The 20,842-nt window shown below is 35.0% G+C and overlaps 1 protein-coding gene across 1 annotated transcript in view; it reads right to left on the bottom strand.

The window, feature by feature from the left end:
• Positions 1-915: 915 nt before the first annotated feature.
• Rpn13 (regulatory particle non-ATPase 13) overlaps positions 916-20,842 on the bottom strand; it is a 625,061-nt gene continuing 605,134 nt past the window's right edge. Inside the window, exon 9 of the transcript XR_011336219.1 lies at positions 916-958. The gene's annotated coding sequence lies outside the window, so the exon portion shown is untranslated. The remainder of the gene's footprint in view (positions 959-20,842) is intronic.

A 20,842-nucleotide genomic window follows, 5' to 3' on the forward strand; every position in this document is an offset into this window, starting at 1 on the left:
AACGAAATGAATAATGAATATGGTGTAAAAATAACTTGAATGAGAATAGAGAGATGCTCTGTTCATAGTACAAGTATGCCTACGTAATATTTTGGCCCAAAATAAAAGAGAACGGCTGTCATTCATTTTGCACTCTGTAATGAAAGAAGACACTAAAAAAGAATTGAACTACTGGAAACATAAGTTAACAAACAAAACATACACTGCAGTGAAGATACATATAAAATTAAGAATAAAGTCAATATTGTTTTATTATTATACATGTATAATACTCCTTATTAGTGAGACATTTAATGAAGAACACAATACAACTCCAATTAATAGGAGACTGGCATGATCTGGATATGCAGAAATCCGGATAATTGGGTCAAAAGTGAAAATCACTCTAGCAACATGTTTTTATAAAAGTGCAGTACTGCCTGTATTTTATTTTTTTATTTTATTGGGTTATTTTACGACGCTGTATCAACATCTCAGGTTATTTAGCGTCTGAATGATATGAAGGTGATAATGCCGGTGAAATGAGTCCGGGGTCCAACACCGAGAGTTACCCAGCATTTTCTCTTACTGGGTTGAGGGAAAACCCCGGAAAAAACCTCAACCAGGTAACTTGCCCCGACCGGGATTCGAACCAGGGCCACCTGGTTTCGCGGCCAGAAGCGCTGACCGGTACTGCCTGTATTAAAGGAACAAACGTTACAAATAGTTAAACACAAAAAGTATTTTTTTAAATAATATACATGACATGAAATATTGTCCACATCTGTGGAGTAACGGTCAGCGCGTCTGGCCGCGAAACCAGGTGGCCCGGGTTCGATTCCCGGTCGGGGCAAGTTACTTGGTTGAGGTTTTTTTCCGGGGTTTTCCCTGAACCCAATATGAGCAAATGCTGGGTAACTTTCGGTGCTGGACCTCGGACTCATTTCACCGGCATTATCACCTTCATCTCATTCAGACGCTAAATAACCTGAGATGTTGATACAGCGTCGTAAAATAACCTACTAAAAATAAAATATTAAAAATAACTCTTCATATTGCGGGGGCGTATCGCATGGGACTCGTATTCGGGAGGTCCGTGGTTCGATTTCCGGACCGACCAACCTGACTGTGGTTTTTTCATAGTTTTCCACAGTTACTTAGGAAATGCCGGGTTGGAATTTTCATTGCCACGGTTCATTTTCCCTTCCCCTCCCGTGTACAAAAAGAATTTAGATTTCATATCATATCATTCATCTTTCTCATCTCATTCCATAGACATATTCAGGTCAAGACGCATGTCTTCATCCGCTTACGGGAGGGGGCGTCCTCTCCGCAACCGTTCCTGGGTTCCCAGCCTTCCGCAATATCTCTGCCAGGATTCATTCCTTAAGAGCACTTCCAACGGCGCTTAGACACCTTGGAAGGGCCGTTGGAATGGATCTTGTGCTGCTTGGTGATCTTGCCGGTATGAATTCGGAGCGGGGGAAGGTAGGAGGCCCCATTGGGTGAGCGTGAGGGGGTGGGTCACATGCGGCCGGTGGGCTGGTACACCCTCATCCTTATTCATTCCATAACATTCGGGGGTGCACAATAGTCTCAATATAAGAGTAGTCCTAACCCGCCCGTAGCCATCATGACCTAATGTAACCTATTGCCGGCAGTTAATACGTTCTGTAACACAATGCGCAGTCTTTTGGAGTAAAAGAAACTATTTTCAGTCACTGAATAGATAATTTCTAAATTTCCTCAAAATATATGGTGTTCGGATAATTGCAGATCTACTATAATAACATGTTAATGTAAATAACACATATGAGTCGCCTAGAATAAAACCGCACTTTCTTCAAATTGTGAATTATGGGATTAAGGTATGTTTCAGTCCAGAATTTTGCAGGAAATGTGACAAACTTCTCGTTTGTAGTCAAACTGGAATTTATCTGCCTTAACGTTAGTAGTAATATCATAGTTCGGGACCTAACTGCACTAGTTTTTCGTCTTTTCTGACAAATCACATTTTCTGATAAAGTGCAGTTTGATTCTAGGCGACTCATATCTTCTCGTTGCACATTCTATGAGCTTCAAAAGAATATATCAATTTCCTTCCATAATCTACAAGTCAGCGATGATTGCAATGAAGGGGAAAATGAACTGGATACCCTATCTCATTATTCCCTGGCTTACAAGGAGAGGACACGCTCTGTATATCACTGAATTAAATCAGATTTTGTGACATGAAAGTACAAGACACACTGTTTAAAGTCATACCTGGTATGGGTGGCCAATGACCCCTCGTTTTGAAAATATTGGCTATTGTTTGTGACATACTGCCGTTAGGTGCCTAATAGGGAAGCATTAAACTGTGTAACGGAGTAGCTCACGTGGTTGGGTTCTGAGTTGTCATCTAGGCAACCCTTGTTCGAATCCTAATGCCTTCTCCTTTTTTTCTTTTAAAGCTTGATATTATTATTATTATTATTATTATTATTATTATTATTTTAATTCACTTTCAATTGTCAGTTCCTATATTCAAAGCCATGTTGAAATATGCGTGGTATGCATCAAAATTGATAAACGAACAAGAAGTGTTTGTGAATGTGAAGGATATCTGTTTCGCAGCAGAAGTGCTGAAAAATGTGTGTGACTGTGGACAACCTTCTTTCATTTGCTGTGCATGTATGTATGATTTGTGTGTTCTTATGACATCATAATGAATCGGGTACAAACTGAAATGGAATAGCTGCTACGGAAATAGAACAGACACCAGTGACACATCTTACCTTCCTACAGTACGTGAGCAGTATTTCATTGTTTATCCTTTACAATACAATGTTAGTTAATTAGTAATTTGTTCAAAACATGATGAAGCTTTCAATACATTGAGAAATATGATATAGGTATGTAAATAGATAACTGTGATCACAATATTAATCATTATTAAAAGAAAAAAATATATAGGACGAGTTAAGATTCGAACTCAGGTCGCCTGGATAACAACTCAGCACCCAACCATATGGGCTACGCTGTTACACAGTCTAATGCTTCCCTATTGAGCACCTAACGGAAGTATGTCACAAACAATAACCAATATTTTCAAAACGAGGGGTCATTGGCCATATCAGGTACGACTTTAAACAGTACGTCTTGTACTTTCATCTCACACAATCTTATTCCATTCCGTGATATACAGAGCATGTCCTCTCCTTGTTAGTTGCTTTATTGGTGTCACTTCTAAGGTTCCAACCAGTCTTCGGACTGATGACTGTACATACAGTCTATCCCTCGGAAAGTTCGTCAATGTTTCTTATCCAGCACACGTTTAAGGGAATGGAAAATTAAGAGAGTAAGAGAGCAGTGTTATAAAAATAAAACCGGGTCCGAAAAATTAGTTACAAAATGGAACCTATAACACACTGATTCCATCAAACTATTTTTTAAATCAAGCGCACCTAATGACCACCATACGCACATTATCAATAGATGTCAATAGTACTCCGCCAAAAATTGAAAAATCAAAGCCAACAAAGATGCGTATTCCATTAAAGAATGTCTGATAAGGTCACAGGATATTTCCTTGAAATTCAGTAGTTCGGAACGAAGTTTGGAGAGCGGCAAGTCGACAATAAATTACCTGACCCAGAAACTAGAAAGGACAGATTCCCTTCTGGATGAAAGTGAAAGAATTATCGGGCCATTTTTTTTTCCTCCGGAATATGGTTGACAGTAGTGCATACAATAATATATTCACAGAGTTTGTGGAGCAATTTAACGACGTGGAGCTAACGAAATTATATTTTCTGTAAGATGGAGCGACCTGCCACACATCAGAGGAGTCAATGAAAACAATATCCAGTTATTTTGACATCCGACTCATCTCTGCTGGTCTGTAACCACCACGTTCGCCCGATATTACCAGCCCTGATTCCTTCTTGTAAGAATATCTTAAAGGTAGGATTTTCCATGACAAGCTCCAAAGCCTGGAACAGATGGAGGACGTCTTTAGGGAAATCAGGAACATTGATGGTGTGACGTTGGCACGCGTAAAAGAAAACATGAAGCGCCGCGTCGAAATGTGCCTAGCGGAGAACGGCGGTCATTTCCAGCAATGATGTGCTGTGCACGTGTTTCATGAAGCAAGGTAAGTCTCCTGCGAGTTTTACAGTCTGTCTTCATTTGTTTGTGAATTGTAGGCAAGACATTAGGTTCGGTACTATAAGAATCATTGTGTATTTTGTGAATATATGAATTTGCGAACATACGGTAGTACGTAAGTACATGAGAATAATGTGAAAGTAGTGAAAGGATATTAGTATCAATATGACATTTATGTGGGGCCTATATGTACACAGTGGGCCAAAAAAACGGTAGAAAATTAGAAATATTCTATTTTCGGAAATACATAACATTAATTTATAATGAATACACTATTGAAAAGAGTAGACTTTAAAGATGAGCAGAATTTGTTATTATGTTTTTTGAGGCTCAATTAAAATCTTATGAAGATCAATACACAATGATGCGAAAAATGTGGTTTTTGAGGATAATTTATTACCTCAAAATGCAGAAACTTAATGTTGGTAAAATTAATAATAATTAATAAACTTTCAAATAATCAAAATTAAAAATGATGCTCTATGTCACCGCCATATCCCCGCACAACCATTTTTAGGCGTCTTCTCCATTGTCCAATAGCACTGGATATCTGTCTTTGATCAAGACGGTCCCAACATTCAAGAAGGCGTTGTCTTAAATGTTCAATATTACGAATTCTTGTTTTGTAGTAAACTGCTTTTTGTAGTCGACTCCATACAAAATAGTCCATAGGATTAAGGTCTCGTTTGAATCCCCAACGGAAACCATCAGAGAATCTCAGAAATGCGATCCTTCACGCAATAATCTCTCAGGAGGGAGGGATATCATATCCGTATCTTGCTAATCAATCGTTGTACACTTGAAACAGACCATTCTCGATGAGCGTAATTTCTTACAATTTGACGGGCAGATAAATTATCATACTGGTGCAAATATGTAATGAAAATCTTATCTTCGTTCGTTAAGCGACCCATTTTATTCACAAAATGAGAACTCAAAACGGAAGAAAACAAACAAATGATGATAGCACAACAAACGGCTGAACTCGTAAGACCATAATGCTTAGTTCGGCATAAACGATCGATTTTTCACTCCCTTACAAAAAAAATTAAAAATAATGTTTAATAAATGGTAAAAAAAATATATATTACAGTACTTTCCCGGTCTACAAGGACTGTGAATAAATTTTCAAGTGAAATCATTAGCTACTGAAATAAAACCATTTCAATTTTGTGCCTTTTTTTGACCCGCTGTGTAGGCCTGTGTGTAGGTTGTAATGGAAAATTAGGCTGATTTATTAATTACGTTACTTTAACTGTTATTATTAATAGTAATTATTGTGTATTGTAACTATTGTGTATTAATTGTGATTATTGTGTATAATTAAGTTACCACTGCCACCGGATGTTTATCCACTTGCAGTGTAAATAAACATATACATATGAAAAGAGGTGTCTCTGATAGTACCTTCGACACAAGTTAACCATTGCATGAAAATGATGAAATGCAAATGTTATTTTAGTAGCATTGTTCAATTATTGTTTCAAAACATACGAATACAAAAACTGCACGTTATTACTGGGGTTAGAAATATAGGTTACAGAGCCTAAAATGTTCAACATACAAATGATTAAAAATTGATTTCATTCTTTTAGGAATAGGTCAGATTTTATTTTTTAGCATTAATTGAGACTTTATGTATCTAAATAATTATTAAACCAAAGAACTTTAATACTTCATCAATTACGATTTGCCATTAATTTTGTATAGGTTATAGTAAATTATAAATGTAGTACCTCTATTACAGGAAGTCAATTTTCCCAATATATACAGAGATTCTCATTCATATGATATATGATATGATATATTTATTCACCCATCATATATCTGTAAGACAGACCTGTCACAAATTCTCATTCATATACTGTACAATTTAGAGATTTATTAAGCAACATTTGTACAATAATTATCTTGAAAATTTATTTCTATACACAAACTGAAAATGGGATTTTGTGTAATTGTTGCACTGTACCTCATTTTTAGATATAATTTATAAAAAATTATACACGGATAGTTAACGCTGTTGAACGACAATTTGAATACTTTTGGAATGTATATTTGATATTATTTAAATTTAGGATTTTCTTCATTACAAAGTGAAAAAAATGGTGCGAAAAGGGGGAAAAAAAAACTAATATTGGACTTTTCCGTGAAAGTGATATTAGAGCTACAGTTAACCTAGTTCTTTCTGGAATGAGCCTTCGTAAGGCTGCAGCATTGACAAATGTCAACTATGGAACTCTTTCTAGATAATCTCTTATAATTTGCAGAACGGTCTCGTCAGAGGCAGGTTGGAAGCCAATGACACAGAAAGAGTTAAAAAACAGTGTTTTCCCGAAAGGACGATTCAACAGGCAGTGAAGAAGATGAGATCTGCATTCCTTTGCCTTTCTTAGGTGATGAAAACTGGGTAATAGATGATGAGGTTGAACAAGAATTTACGTCCACAGAAGAACCGTGAAAGGGAATTATGTTCTTGTTCAGTTCACTAGCAAAACTGTCTAGTAGGCCATGTAAAATAGAGAAGGACAAGGATTTGGATAGAGATTTATGAAGTGTCATTTCTTCGAACTAACACAACTAAGTTTGTGTATCCATTTCAACCTGATGTAGCTTTTATGTTTGAATGGGATATAAAAATGGTTCTTCGACAATCAGCGTCTTTGGAAACAACAAAACGCCAGACTGCATGACTGAAATTTGAAGTTTATCTTCGCAACTTTGATGTTAGTTAAAATATTGTTTCTTTATTTGTTCGGTGTGATTATTTAATAACTATAGTGTTAAGAACTGGTAAAGTAATATAAAATAATGTTATGAAGCCACAAAATATGAACCAGTTATATTTGTAATGATTACTTGACGGCAAACTCATTCATTATCCGATGTTACACTCTACCCCAGACCTTGTTACAGGGTACCCCATACTGGGGCACAGTGTAACAATGAATATGTTCAAAATAAGTATATTAGTTGCATAATTGCAAGGTTTTTATACATTGCAAACTACTGTCTAATAATGAAGGAATAATCATACCTCAGAACAAATTTGATTTCATTACTATATTTGTCAAAAATATCAAAAATTACTTTTCTGTTACACTGTACCCCACCTCCCCCTACATACAACGGTTGAACAAGGGAAGTTGCACCAGGTGGAGTGGTTGTTACCTGTATGTGTTTATCCCCCATATTCACTAACATGATTAAGCATGCCTGGAAGAAAGCTACTTTTCCAGTTGAATGTGATGCCTTTGAAGCTCTTGTCAATATTATCCGGGACACTAAAGATTCGAGTTGCTCAACTCCCAACTGTGGATATGTATCTTCATGCAATGTGTTTATTGTCGTTTACATTAATTGTGCTTAACGGATTTCTACATCAACACCCACAAACATGTTTAAGTATATGTAAGAACAGCTAAAATTAGTTGAATAATCATTATTTATAGATGAGTTTCCTTCCGTATTGATTATTATACCAATATCTATCTAGGCTCATAAACATTGTATAATTACCACTATGGGCAGCTACAATTGGTACCATGAACATTGATTACAACTTAACTTTCCATCGTATTTGATTTTATACCATTATCAGTCAGGCACTTTGCGAATGTACCTTGTAAGGCGTTTGCCTGCCGATCCGGAGTTGTGCACCGGGTTCGATCCCCGCTTGTGCTGATTATCTGGTAGGGTTTTTTCCGAGGTTTTCCCCAACCGTAAGGCGAATGTCAGATAATATATGGCTAATCCTTCGCCTCATTTAGCCAAATACCATCTCGCTATCACCACTCCCTCCAACGCTAAATAACCTAATTGATACAGCGTCGTTAAATAACCAAGTAAAAAACCATAAACAATAAAAAACTGAATATGGAAACTAATTTCATTACATAGGTACTCGTAAGAAGATAAACTTCCTGCTCATTATGAGAAAAACTACTAGAAGTGTAGAAACATGTCATCACAACTACATAGAACATAAAAACTGCATCGTACATCAGTAATATGCTTAAACCTTCAGAAACAAATTGTATGATACGTACTACATTTAGCAAGATTTCCCTTCATATCAGGCACATACAGGCATAATCTTTTTACGATTAAGATTCTGGATATCAATATCAACACAAGTAAATAAACAAAAACTGATAATAATGCTCAGACTAAGAAATGACTTCCATTATTACGAAATAAAAATATTTTAGGCAGATGAAAAACTCTACAGCCGCGACTAAACAGAAATCCCTATTAACAATAAAATGGTGTCAGAAAATGTGCCTGAAAAGCGTATAAAATAAAGAGGTGAATATTTATTGTAGTTTCATAAATTTCAATTCTAATAAAATTTTATGAGGAGATATTTCACTTCTCCATAACAGAAACCCTTCCCATACTAATTTCCTACATTATATTGTTTCTAGCTCATCATCTTTTTCTTTTCCTATTACTTAAGCGACTGCGAATGACGATTTTAGTTGAAAGTGTTATTAAAGAGATAGATTGTTTACGATTGAGTTATTAGTATTATTACAAACTGAACATCTTTTAGTTGACAGTCCATCATTATCGATATTGGAATAAGAACTTGTGATTTCGTTGCTTTTAGCTGAATTGCAGATGGAGACATGTATTGCCAGTGACTGATTGTTGCATGAGTATGACTGTACTTGGAACATATTAAATGCTTGTAGGTTTTCAGTGATCTGGAGTGATGCCAGCTACTGCTTTATGCTTTCATATAATAAACAAAACGAAATTTGAATTAAGATATTAATTTTATGGTAATGATAACAAGAAATTAAACTGAGTGTAAATAAATAACACATTAAAACTATATTTGCTTGAGAAGAATCGATTAGTCTAAAGACAGTTAAAGACTATTGCAACCGTTGCTTACGAAATTATACAAGCTGGCGCATAGCGCTTGAAATACGGGTCTGAAGTGGTTCCCTCGTAATGCCAATTCCGCCGCTCGGAGCGCTGTTCTGTACTAAATATTCATAGCAGAACACTTAAATGACATTGACATTTGGGACATTTAAAGGACTCACCATTGCTTATTAAATGCTTCGTACAATATTTTATGAATAATAGACGTAATTTCCAAACTTCTACGTCTCAATTATATTACAATAAAAGGCTGTCATTCTTGATATTAAAAGATATTACATATTATAAACTAAGGTACTACCTTTCTATTGTTTAATTCATACACCGTACCTTTTCGGAAATAATGAAAGAAACTTAATATATTTTACATGAACACTGTAATCTACCCTTTTCATGTATTCATTTATTATTATTATTATTATTATTATTATTATTATTCCAATGAATTAAGGTACTGTATTATCTTCCATTTACCTGACTTCATAATTTAATCATTTGTAAGTAGGCCTAACTTATCCCTTTATTTTTAAAAATATATTGACGTTGAAGTGTTATGATTTTTACTACAGCAAACAGCAGTAACAATACATGATTAGTACAAATGTGCGATTTTTCTTGCACAACTTGCAGCGGTGAAATAAATATCTAATAGGCCTGCTGATTAACCTGTTACTTACAAATGGCTTTTAAGGAACTCGCAGGTTCATTGCCGCCCTCACATAAGCCCGCCACCATTGGTCCCTATCCTGTGCAAGATTAATCCAGTAGTGGGTAGCAATAGCAAATGCTATGATATTTTAGTGTGTGTAAACAGTTTTTAAATTAGGAGTTAGAATTAAATTAATTAGGAAGTTAGACTGGAATATATGTGATTAGAAATGGTTTTCGAATTTGACCATTTCCCAAAACATAAACAAATATCTCAGGAATCTCAGGGACAATATTTTTTAGAATTTGCCGCCCATAGGCACATGCGCATCTGCTCTCCCCGATCCTCATTTCATTTTTAGTAATGTCTGAATCTCGCTCCCCTGAGCTATTTTCTGTCGTCACTCATGGCATGTCAATTTAATGGAAACATAAAGTAAAATTTTAGGTACACCATGCAGTGATAATTGTATTTTATCGCAACGAATAATTGTAGTAATTATTATTTATTTATTTATTTATTTATTTATTTATTTATTACTCGTAATGTAGTAATGATATTTGATTTGGCTTGGAGGATGAGGGGAGTATGTTATACTAAATATTCACCTCGGCATGCTCAACATTAAAATCGCATTGCTGCGTATGTTGTAACTTGTATCCTAAATAATGCAAATCGTATATGTGTCAATATTCAGCAGTAATAATTAACCATTGTCGTGCAATATTTCGCCACTATAAGTGATGATGGTAAATCATATTCTTTTCCTCGAATAACGCTACTGATTGCCTTAAGGCAAGACAAGCTAAGAACTATATTAATTTGATTTTGATGATGATGATGATGATGATGATGATAATAATAATAATAATAATAATAATAACCGTGACGAATTTAGGCAAGTAAATGACTTGTTTTGAGATTCAAATAATAATAATAATAATAATAATAATAATAATAATAATAATAATAATAATCTAATAATAATAGTTATTATTATCATCACTATTAGTTGTGCTGGTGGTCTTACGGACACCATGCTGTCCGCTGAAACTTAGGATCCCGGGTTTAAACATGACAGACGGCGATAAAAATCCTGAGAATGGTTCCCTGTAACACATAAAATTGTGGGACATAAAAGAACCCGGATCCGGATCGTCCCTGTCAAAATTTGAAGGTAGCACAGTGTGTTCATAACTGTGATCCAAGTGCACGTGAGGGTATCCTATCATCTGCACAGAATCCATGTTCATTAGCTAGAATTTCGTATTATTTATGTAAGTAGAGTAAAAAAAATAAGGGTTCCTACAAAAGACTTTTCCGGTTTCGAACACATGTAATTTACGTTCTATGAATCTAAGGTGCATGAAAATAGCACTAATGGAAAGAGAAACTCAAAAAGTTTAGTTGTAACAACATTGTTTTCCTAGTTGGTAGCACTGCCTAATACCGCATATAAACAAATTTGTTCATTGTTGAGGAGAAATGGCTGCTATAGAGGACAGAAAAGCTTTTTGTGTGCTTGATTTTCATGTGAACCAGTAGGTTATTAAAGTGCAACGGCATTACCGAACAAAGTTTTGGTGCAGACACACCCAGAGGGCCTGCAATCCGTAAATGGTACACTGATTTTAAGTCAAGATTTTTCGCAAGCAGTTGCTGCTAAAACTAGAGGACAAAGTGCTACGAAGATATTTCTGCATAGGTATGCAGACTTTAATTGAAAACGGTGATTCGGGGGGGGGGGCATTTTTCCTAAAACATTCTTCCGAATGCCAAAGTTCCAAACGCGATTTTAATTCCGAATTCCATTTTTCCGAATACGATTTTCGGAAGTCAATTTTTCGAATGCTATTATTTTCAGTTCCGAATATGATTTCGCAAATATAGCTAATGTCCATTTTTACAGAATACAAGAGATTTATTTCAGAAAATATAATGATAATTTATACCGAATGCAAAAGATATATTTCAGATATGTAATTGCATAAGTGTCTTTACAGGGTGAACTGGTGCCCATGCGTCCGAAGGTAGTCTAATCTTCGTATGTTTGGTATTGTGCTACAATTCCCGCAATCCTCGCATAAAGATTCCTTCACTGTTTTTTTGGCTCCCCTCGTACAGCACGACCCATAAGAAATTCTCGGATCATGGTATCGGTGTCTCTTTTCGCCTTCTGGAATTCTGACAAAACTGTGTAGAAATTGGGATGGTGTTTACCAACAACCACTTAACTGAATGACCGTATATGCTTCTGGAATCGCATGTAATTCGTTCAGCTATCTTGGATTTGGAGATTGTTGCTAACGGCTGTCTCTTCTCATGGCCCTACGAATATTCTGCAGCTCCGGCAGGAAAGCCAGAAAGAAACAGATAGCAACTCATTACGTAGAATTCGGGCTGGTTCCAGTTCAGGATGTTCTCGAGCTTTACGCTTCAGTCTGCCGAACTCGTTCCAGCTCTGGTGCTTCTCTGATAGGTGCATGTGTATGTCGTGATTCTGCTACACCTTTTAATACCAGAATGTTATCATTTGGACCAGTGATAATCGCGCCGGCAATGCATTCCTTAGTGCGGACCATAGGCGCCGACTTCGGAGTTGCATTGGATTTTGAGCACCCCCAAAATAATTACTGTGGATGCCACCAATATTATTTATATACAGACTTCCCTGTTGCCACTATCCAAACTAATGATACAAAGAGATAGTCCATGGTACGAGCTATGACATATCACTAAATTCAGTAATGAACAATTACGATGAGCTGATTGCATTTAAGATTTCAATATCACAAACTGACAGATCAGATGCCGGTGCAAAAGCAAACGGCTTTCAATACAGTTGCAGTCGTTTAAATTTTTTTATCGTCTAAATCTCCTTGTGAGTGTATGTTGTCATGTTGATGTTGCCAATGTTGCTGTAAGCTGTACCTAACCCCTTAAGACAACTGACAATGTCTATACCTTCAAAGGAATTCGAGGCCAGAGTCAAATTTGTACCTCAACCATATCGCACACGGCCGAATTCAATTTGTATTAAATAATTTCAAGGAAAAATTGTTCCTCGGCCGGGCATCGAACCCGGGACCTTTGACTTAGCGCGCCAACGCTCTATCCAGGAACTTTACCAGATCTAAGCTTAATTATTTATCCACATACCTCAAGTGGGTTGACAAGACGTCAGAGACACAACATTGAGTACACACTTTCTGTGTGACTTAAATTTGTGGTTTTCTGTTAACGAACAGTAACGTGTATGTGTTAATTTATTGAAACGTATAGGTTCGAGACGTTATTCTCAAGTAATAGCGCCTATAATTGATAACTTCTGTGCATTAACAATAAAAAAGGCCTGTCCATAAATATGAGATAATTTAATGACAAGTAACAACATTATATTTAGCACATTCTAAAGATGTGTCGAAAATATTAGATGTAAACCCACTCTAATCGCCACGTTTGTATCATAACTACGGAACAGCTTAAGTGAGCCACGACAGCTATCACTTAAACCGCGTTTGGTCCACGGTAAAATAGAAATTTTTTACTCCATTTGTATTATATTTTTGATCCAGAGAAAATACTTGTCTTTTACGAAAATATTTATAGACTCTATTTTATTCACTGATTTATAGTACAGTATCAGGCATAAGAACTACTCGTGGCTCACTGAAGGATAGCAGAAACTTCTTGCACTTTGTAGAATCACTGTAACTGTAGGGTTATCACGTGCTATCTACAATTTGCACTACCTGCGCTACTATCCCTTCCAAAAACATCAATTACAGAAGTTACAAAGTTATAGTAGTGTTCACGTAAGAGTAGTTCCCAAAACGGTAATACGGTCGTCTTTTCAATGTTGTCAAATGTTACCAGATATTACCAAACACGTAAAATCACAATGCTGTGTATATAATAATAATAATAATAATAATAATAATAATAATAATAATAATAATAATAATAATAAATTTATGCATTTATGATTGATCTAATATTAAAATGCATTTTGTCGGACAACATGGAATTTATTGGTTTGATTAAACAGTTTATAATTCATAAGACTTAACCTAAAAATTTATTTTGTTTGACCACATGGAATTATTAGCACGACCTCCAAAACCCGAATACCACTTTAAAATGTATAATGTTTATTATTAATAAAATTGTTGCTGTGTCATTTATTAATATTAATTAATAATTACGTTCAAATTTCAAATAACACTCGCTAGTAACTTCCGTTTCATCAATGTTGGCAGCTTTTTCAAAGGCAAACAATGCTGTCAACATAACAGTTAGAAAGTAACTGTCAGTTGTAGTTATTTGTCAATACCTAAGTTCGAAACAAAATTGACAAAAGAAAATTCAACCTGACAATTAGAAAAATCACTATAATCCACCAGCATATGCAGTAATGGGGGGGGGGAAATGGTTAGTTTCACCCTTCGGGTATAAAGTAAGAAGACCCAGACTATATATAGAATGATTCACGAGGATTTACCGTCACTTACGGAGCTTATTTCCGAAGACATTCTCAGCAAAAAAAAAAAAAAGTCATATAAACATTTGTCCCAATCTCAATATTTTCAGAGTTACACTAGTTGTTAGTAAAACACTTCTGTTCTATAGTTTTAAGGGTAAACAAATATTACAAATAGAGAATGAACTATTCAGAAGTGTCATTTCTTTAATTGGCTAGTGTTCTGAAGCTTAAAATGTGTTGTTAATTGCTTTGTATAGATTTTATTTTTTAATTTTTAACTAAAAATTACATCATTCTTACGCATTTATCACAAAAATTGTTACAAATCACACCACTTTAGGAACTTGATTCTTTACAGTTTAATTATGCATCCTAATGTACAGTCTTAAAGAATTTACAAGAATGGCGTGATTTATAACAATTTATTGTTGTGATAAATGCATAAGAAAATGTAATTTTGTAGTTAAAAATCGAAAAAAAAAAAATCTGTACGAAGCAGCTATGGAATTCACAACGCATTTTTAGCTTCTCAGACTACTAGCTAATAAAAGAAATGATACTTCTGTAATATTCTTTTATCCTTAAAATTAAAGAATAACGGTATTTTACAAACAACTTCAAATTAGTGTAACAAAATATTGAGATTAGGACAAATGTTTATATGATTTTTTTTGCTCAGAATGTCTTCGGAAATAAGCTCCGTAAGGGACGGTAAATCCTCGTGAATTACCCTGTATATCAATACGAATCGAATGCATCTAAGCAGCAAATGGTTATTTTTCTATGGTAATATATATGCGAATTAATTTTCTCTTTGTGTACTAACCCAGTAAACAATAAGCAGTAGATCAGAAACAGGGTGAGGGTTTTGTTTACGTTACCTCTCAAACATCGCTGAGGCAGATTATAGTGATTCTGTCCTAAATCTGCTGTAATAATAGTCTGCTGGTGTCATTTTATGCCTTAGGGCACGACGATCCATTATCCAATCCCAGCGCCAACCCAGACGTCTGAGAAATTCAGAAGGCTAGTTTCAGACTGGGAGTATAGTTGGACGATCAAATTAATGATAATGATAATTATACCCAATAAAGAGACACTATATAGCCTACTATCCTAGTACTACTGGACGCAAGACGAATTTTTTGCGCCATATGAATGTCAAATAAAAATACGCAGTGGCTCTCCAGGTGTACTATATCCAACGGTAAGGAACAAGTGTGACTCCAAAAGAAAGAGTTATCTCGACTCTTTGAAATCGAAGAAGCTAAGTGCCACTGGGAGACAACCCCAACCATCTTCTGTAATTTTCTATATGAAAATTCACCCTTCCACTTAATACACATGTATAAATAGTTCAATACACAAGACTCCCTCCTCTTCGTTAGTGTTCTCATCAACGCAACATCTTAAGTCCTAAACAAAATAATTATAATCTGGTCAAATAAGTGGTAAATAACCATAAACACAGAAATACCCAAGCAAGCGTCATCCAAATCACACAAACTATCCCATCACACTTTCAAATTCTTTCCTCCACCTCCAGGAGATACTTGTATATCTAGGTAACCATAAAATCTCAGGCTAGAAAGACCTAAAAAAACAGGCTTAGGAACCTAAAATAGATTCTGTAACCAAACAGGGTCTAAAAATAATTATATAATTTCAGACCTTAGTCCTTAGAATGATACAATGTATCGCCACTATATATTCTTTTTTTTTTTTTCTCATTTTCATTTCATTTCATTTATTGTATTTCATAGATCTTACATTATAATTGAAGCTTTAAGTTTGGAGCAAGTCTAGTCTATACAATTTTTTTGGCGAAATGGGATAAGACCGAGGATTCGTCATAGATTACCTGACATTTGTCTTATGGTTTGGGAAAACCTCGGAGAAATAATATTAATAATCTTTATTAAACACAAATGTGTACAACTTTCAGCTATTTCTTATTTGTTTCGGAGGTCTGACTCAGGATCTCGCAGAGTAAGGGTGATTGTGGAGTATTGGTAGAATAATGACAATGGTTAGGGAAAACGGGAAAACCCCGAGAAAAACTCCTCGCGCCCGCTTTGTCCACCACAAATTCCTTGACGACCACCCAAACTGGTAATTAGCCCAAGTGGGAATCTAACCCAAGCCCGAGCGCAGCTACGAATCAGCAGGCAAGCGAGTCTGTCAACTTAGCTACGCAGGTGGCTCTACAAAAAAAAAAAATACAGGAAGCAGATTAACTCGATTTACAAGCATATACGATTCATCAATTGAGCTATACAAAAATATACAATATATAGCAAGAGATTAATTCAATTTACAAGATACAATTCATCAGTTGAGCTATACAACAATAGACAATGCATAGCAAGAATGTTAATTTAATTTACACGTATATATAGTATATAATATTCACATGCAAAAAAAAAAAAACAACAAATTATGAAGATCCAGGAACTAACATGTCTTATATCTGAAATGAAACTATATTCCTCTTTCTTCGTCACCACCTTCAATATCGACTTACAATCCGATGCGGTATAAGGGGAGGGTATATGTACATATATATATGTATATATCTCTGGACAAACACTAGACAGGCACACATTGCGGGCCTCTCTGGTAGTGTGGTGAGTACGGCAAAGGGTCATCGCTAATAAAATACAGGATAGGACATGACCAGGGACAAATAGCCAATTTTGTGGGCGAGAAATAAATCTCTTCCATTGCCCACGCCGGGAATCGAACTAAAGACTGCTTGGATGGGAAACGCATACACTAAGTAATGAGTCCAGGCGGCGGACAATGAAACTGTATTTGTAAATAAATTATAGAAAGAAAATATGTCTTCTTCTCAAATTGTGTTTTACGAGAAGACAATAGCAAAAATTTGTTTTTATATTGGTGTAAGTTGAATTCTCTAAGGCGTGACCTCTTGTGGAGATTGGTCTGTCTGGTCGATTACCTCCACATGCAGATCATTCACCAGAGCAGTGGTATTGCGCAATATGTTTGGGATTAATGTAATCCTTTCACACGCTTACAGAATTCAGATTATACAATGTAATAAATAATGATACAGTAATAAATAATCGATATAAAGAAGAAAACGAGGAAATAATATATAGATTTAAAAAATGAAATGAAGATAGCAAGAGGCAAGAAGGAAAGAAAGACAGAGACAATTAAGGAAGAAGAAGAAAGGAAAACAAGACAGTAAACAAGAAGCGAAAGAAGAAACGAGCAAGGGAACAAAAGTGAAAAGAGAGTAATAACGAATTCAAGAGGTTTGGTAAAATAAGAAAAAAGAAAATGGAAGAAAGAAAGAAAAGAAAAAAGAAAGAGAACTGAAAACAGTGAGAGAGATAAATGTGTAGAGAAAAAATATATTATACATCGTAAGATTTGTAGGAAGAGAAGAGGATTTGAAGAAAAAAACGAAAAGATAAAAGTAAACATGGGAAGAGAAAGAAAAAACATAAAGAATAAAAATAAATAAGAAAAGAAGAATGAAAACAAGAAAATATAAAAGAAAAGAAGTCGAAAGGAAAACTAACTGTGAAACAATAATGATCCAAACGAAGCCAGTTAAAAGAAACAAAACAGGTAGAAAGGAAACCAGTAAAAAGAAATAGCTTTAAAATGGACGAAGAAAGGGAAAAGAGGAAAAATAAAGAAAAATGGAAGGAAAGAAGGGAAGACACTTTACTCCTGTAATAAAGTATAAATACCATTACATCAGGATATGTTGTTGCCTGTTTCTTGTACTTAGAACTTGCCATCAACAACATATATAAATAATATAAAACAATGTATACTTCCGCCCCTCTCTCTATGATCCCCATGCATGGCTCCAGAGTGTGCAAAAAATATATAAGAAGAAACATTAAATAAATCAGGATGAGAGGAATGGCCTATATCAGTGGCATCGCAGCAGTCAGAAATGACAAACGACTAACCAGTTTAGTAACCCGTAACATCACCATGGCGTCCGAGCCTCCTGTTTACATCTTGTTCCACAAAATGTGTAGCGTATGTAGGTTTTATAGTTCAATAGTTGTCTGTCACCCTGTCTATTCCGAATGGTGCATGAAATATTAATCAAATGAAAACATTAGCAATTCTGACACTTGCACGCTAGATTTTAATAACTGCGCAGTTTAAATTAGATTCCAATAAACACTGAGCAGCCGAAATATCATTACTGCCCAAATTCTCACTCGGTTCACACTAACCTTGTCGGCCGTACACTCTAACCAATCAACCGGCACAAAGAGCTTTCAAATCGATAATCGGGAAGTCGGTTTTAGACGTACAGTACGTAATTGTGGACAGAACTCGGAGGAAAGTCAGCTTAACGTAACTGCTTAGACTCCGTTCCACAGACGAGTTGATTAAATTCGAGGTTCGCAGGTTCAAATCGGATAGAGGATGATGGAATTTTAAGGGAGATTAAAATCCTTATCTTGAACTTCACAAGAAAACAGTAGGCTATTTCGACCGGCTTGTTCGGAGTCGGTGGGTGTGGAGAGAGAGGAGGCAGGTAGACTGGCGGCGTGTGGCTACTGCAGCAAAAACTGTTCGATGTGAATTTGTACTGCATTACAATATTTTCTTTATTGAAAACTTAAGTACGTACTATCATTTACAAGACACACATTTATATTGAAGCTTATGTATTCCAATGTACGGTTCTGTGATAAGGAAATTCGTATTCTGTATTTTCTGTTTTATTTCGGAGTGCAGAAGGGACCTCATCGATGGTAGGCGTTGTCTCTTGTTCATAATGGTACAGTAATAATAATAATAATAATAATAATAATAATAATAATAATAATAATAATAATAATAATAATAATAATAATAACGATAATCTTCTTTATTGGCCATTAAACAATACAATTATAATAGGCTTCGTCATTGAATTACAACAGACAAACAATCATTAAGTATTAAGAAACTCTTCTATGCTATAAAAACTATTTTCAATTGAAGAGTCCACTGCAAGAATGATGGATGTCACTTTCTTGTCGAAAATGAACCAAGACTGTCAATGCATAGCTTAAGACATATATAATGTACATAGAGAGTTATATGGCATTAACACTGATAGTCATTGTTCAGTAATGATTGGAAAATCACAGTTAAGCTTTGAGCGCTAAGCATTTCAATTGCTTCTCCTGCAAAATGTATTCCAAATGACATCCATCATTCTTGCAGTGGACTCTTCAATTAGAAAAGTCCTAAGAGAATTACTAAAATTAATAGCTTCTTTTTAAGTGTTTTGATAATTTATTATAAAATTTAACACCTAAAAAAACTATCAAGTTTTTTTAGTTAATCTACAATCAGGAATTCCCAAGTTAATTCTAGTTCTTCTGTTATAATTATGTATATCTTAAGTTCTTTAGTACATCAAATTATTCAAATGTACATATTTTACACATTAAAATATACATAAACTAGGAAGAGTTAATATGGATAATTGTTTAAATAAGGGTTTACAAGACTCCCAAGGAGAACATCCAAGAATAATGCGAATAGCCCTTTTTTGTAGAATAAAAATATCTTTAGCACCACTACTGCTTTCCCATAACATAATCCCATAATTTATAATACTGTGAAAAAAAAAGCATAATATGCACTTAGTACAGTTTTCATTGTGGTACAATGTTTAAGTTTTCTTAACATAAAAATGACCTTACTTAACTTTTTAGAAATTTCATTAGTATGATTAACCCAATTCAACTTACTGTCAATATGAAAACTCAGTAATTTCACTACAGTAGAAGGTTCAACATCTCTTTTTAAACTAAAACATATAGTCTGGGTCTTACTTAAATTTAGGTGCTGTCTCTTGTCCATGAAGTTCATACACTGTCTTTCTGGTCATATCAAGGTAAAAATCTACGAAATGCTTTGTTTTTACGTCTTTTTCTTTGTAGTGTGTTAATCAACACTGTTAACAGAAAAATTATAATCTTCACTGTTGTTCTTGGCACTTCCGTTGCTTCGGCAATGTCCATAAGTACTGCCAGCTGTAAACATTCTGAATTGAAGACCTCCCCGGAATAAAGGTGTAGGAAACAAATCTATAATGCACGTTTCAGGGGAAAGGAAAATGATCTTAGAGGCATAGACCTATTTCGTTAGGCCTATATTTACTAGCAGAAGCATTTGATTAATGAAGGATACAAGTTTATTCAGTTATTGGATGCATTCATTTACTGTTACAAATGAGTGGTTCAAAATTACTTTTCCCATCTAAGTCACATATTTCATTAATCTGATGTTACATTCTTCTTCCGGGGAAGTCTTCAATTATTATGCCTGGTTTTGCACAGACCTTCCTCGACCTATTAGTGATACTGCTGAGATTTCGGATTGTTTACTGCTGTTACTATCAGTACCTACGTCACTATTACTACTCGTATAAATTATTTATCAACAGAAGATTCTTCTCAAGGACACCACAAGTTCAACTTCTTGTTTTTGTACATTCATTGGCTCCCATTATGGGGAGGGGTTAAGAAGTGGCCTGAGCGTCCCCCTTAGCTCTACAATATATACATTTTATGTTGATTTATTTATGCAAAAATTAAATGTTGGAATTGCCTGTAAATTACTTTTAAGAATATTCAATCATCATTTTCTTACTTAGCAGTTATTTTGTAGAACAGATAAAAAAG

The sequence above is a fragment of the Periplaneta americana genome, chromosome 15 (genome assembly GCF_040183065.1).
Source record: "Periplaneta americana isolate PAMFEO1 chromosome 15, P.americana_PAMFEO1_priV1, whole genome shotgun sequence".
Taxonomy (NCBI): Eukaryota; Metazoa; Arthropoda; class Insecta; order Blattodea; family Blattidae; genus Periplaneta; species Periplaneta americana.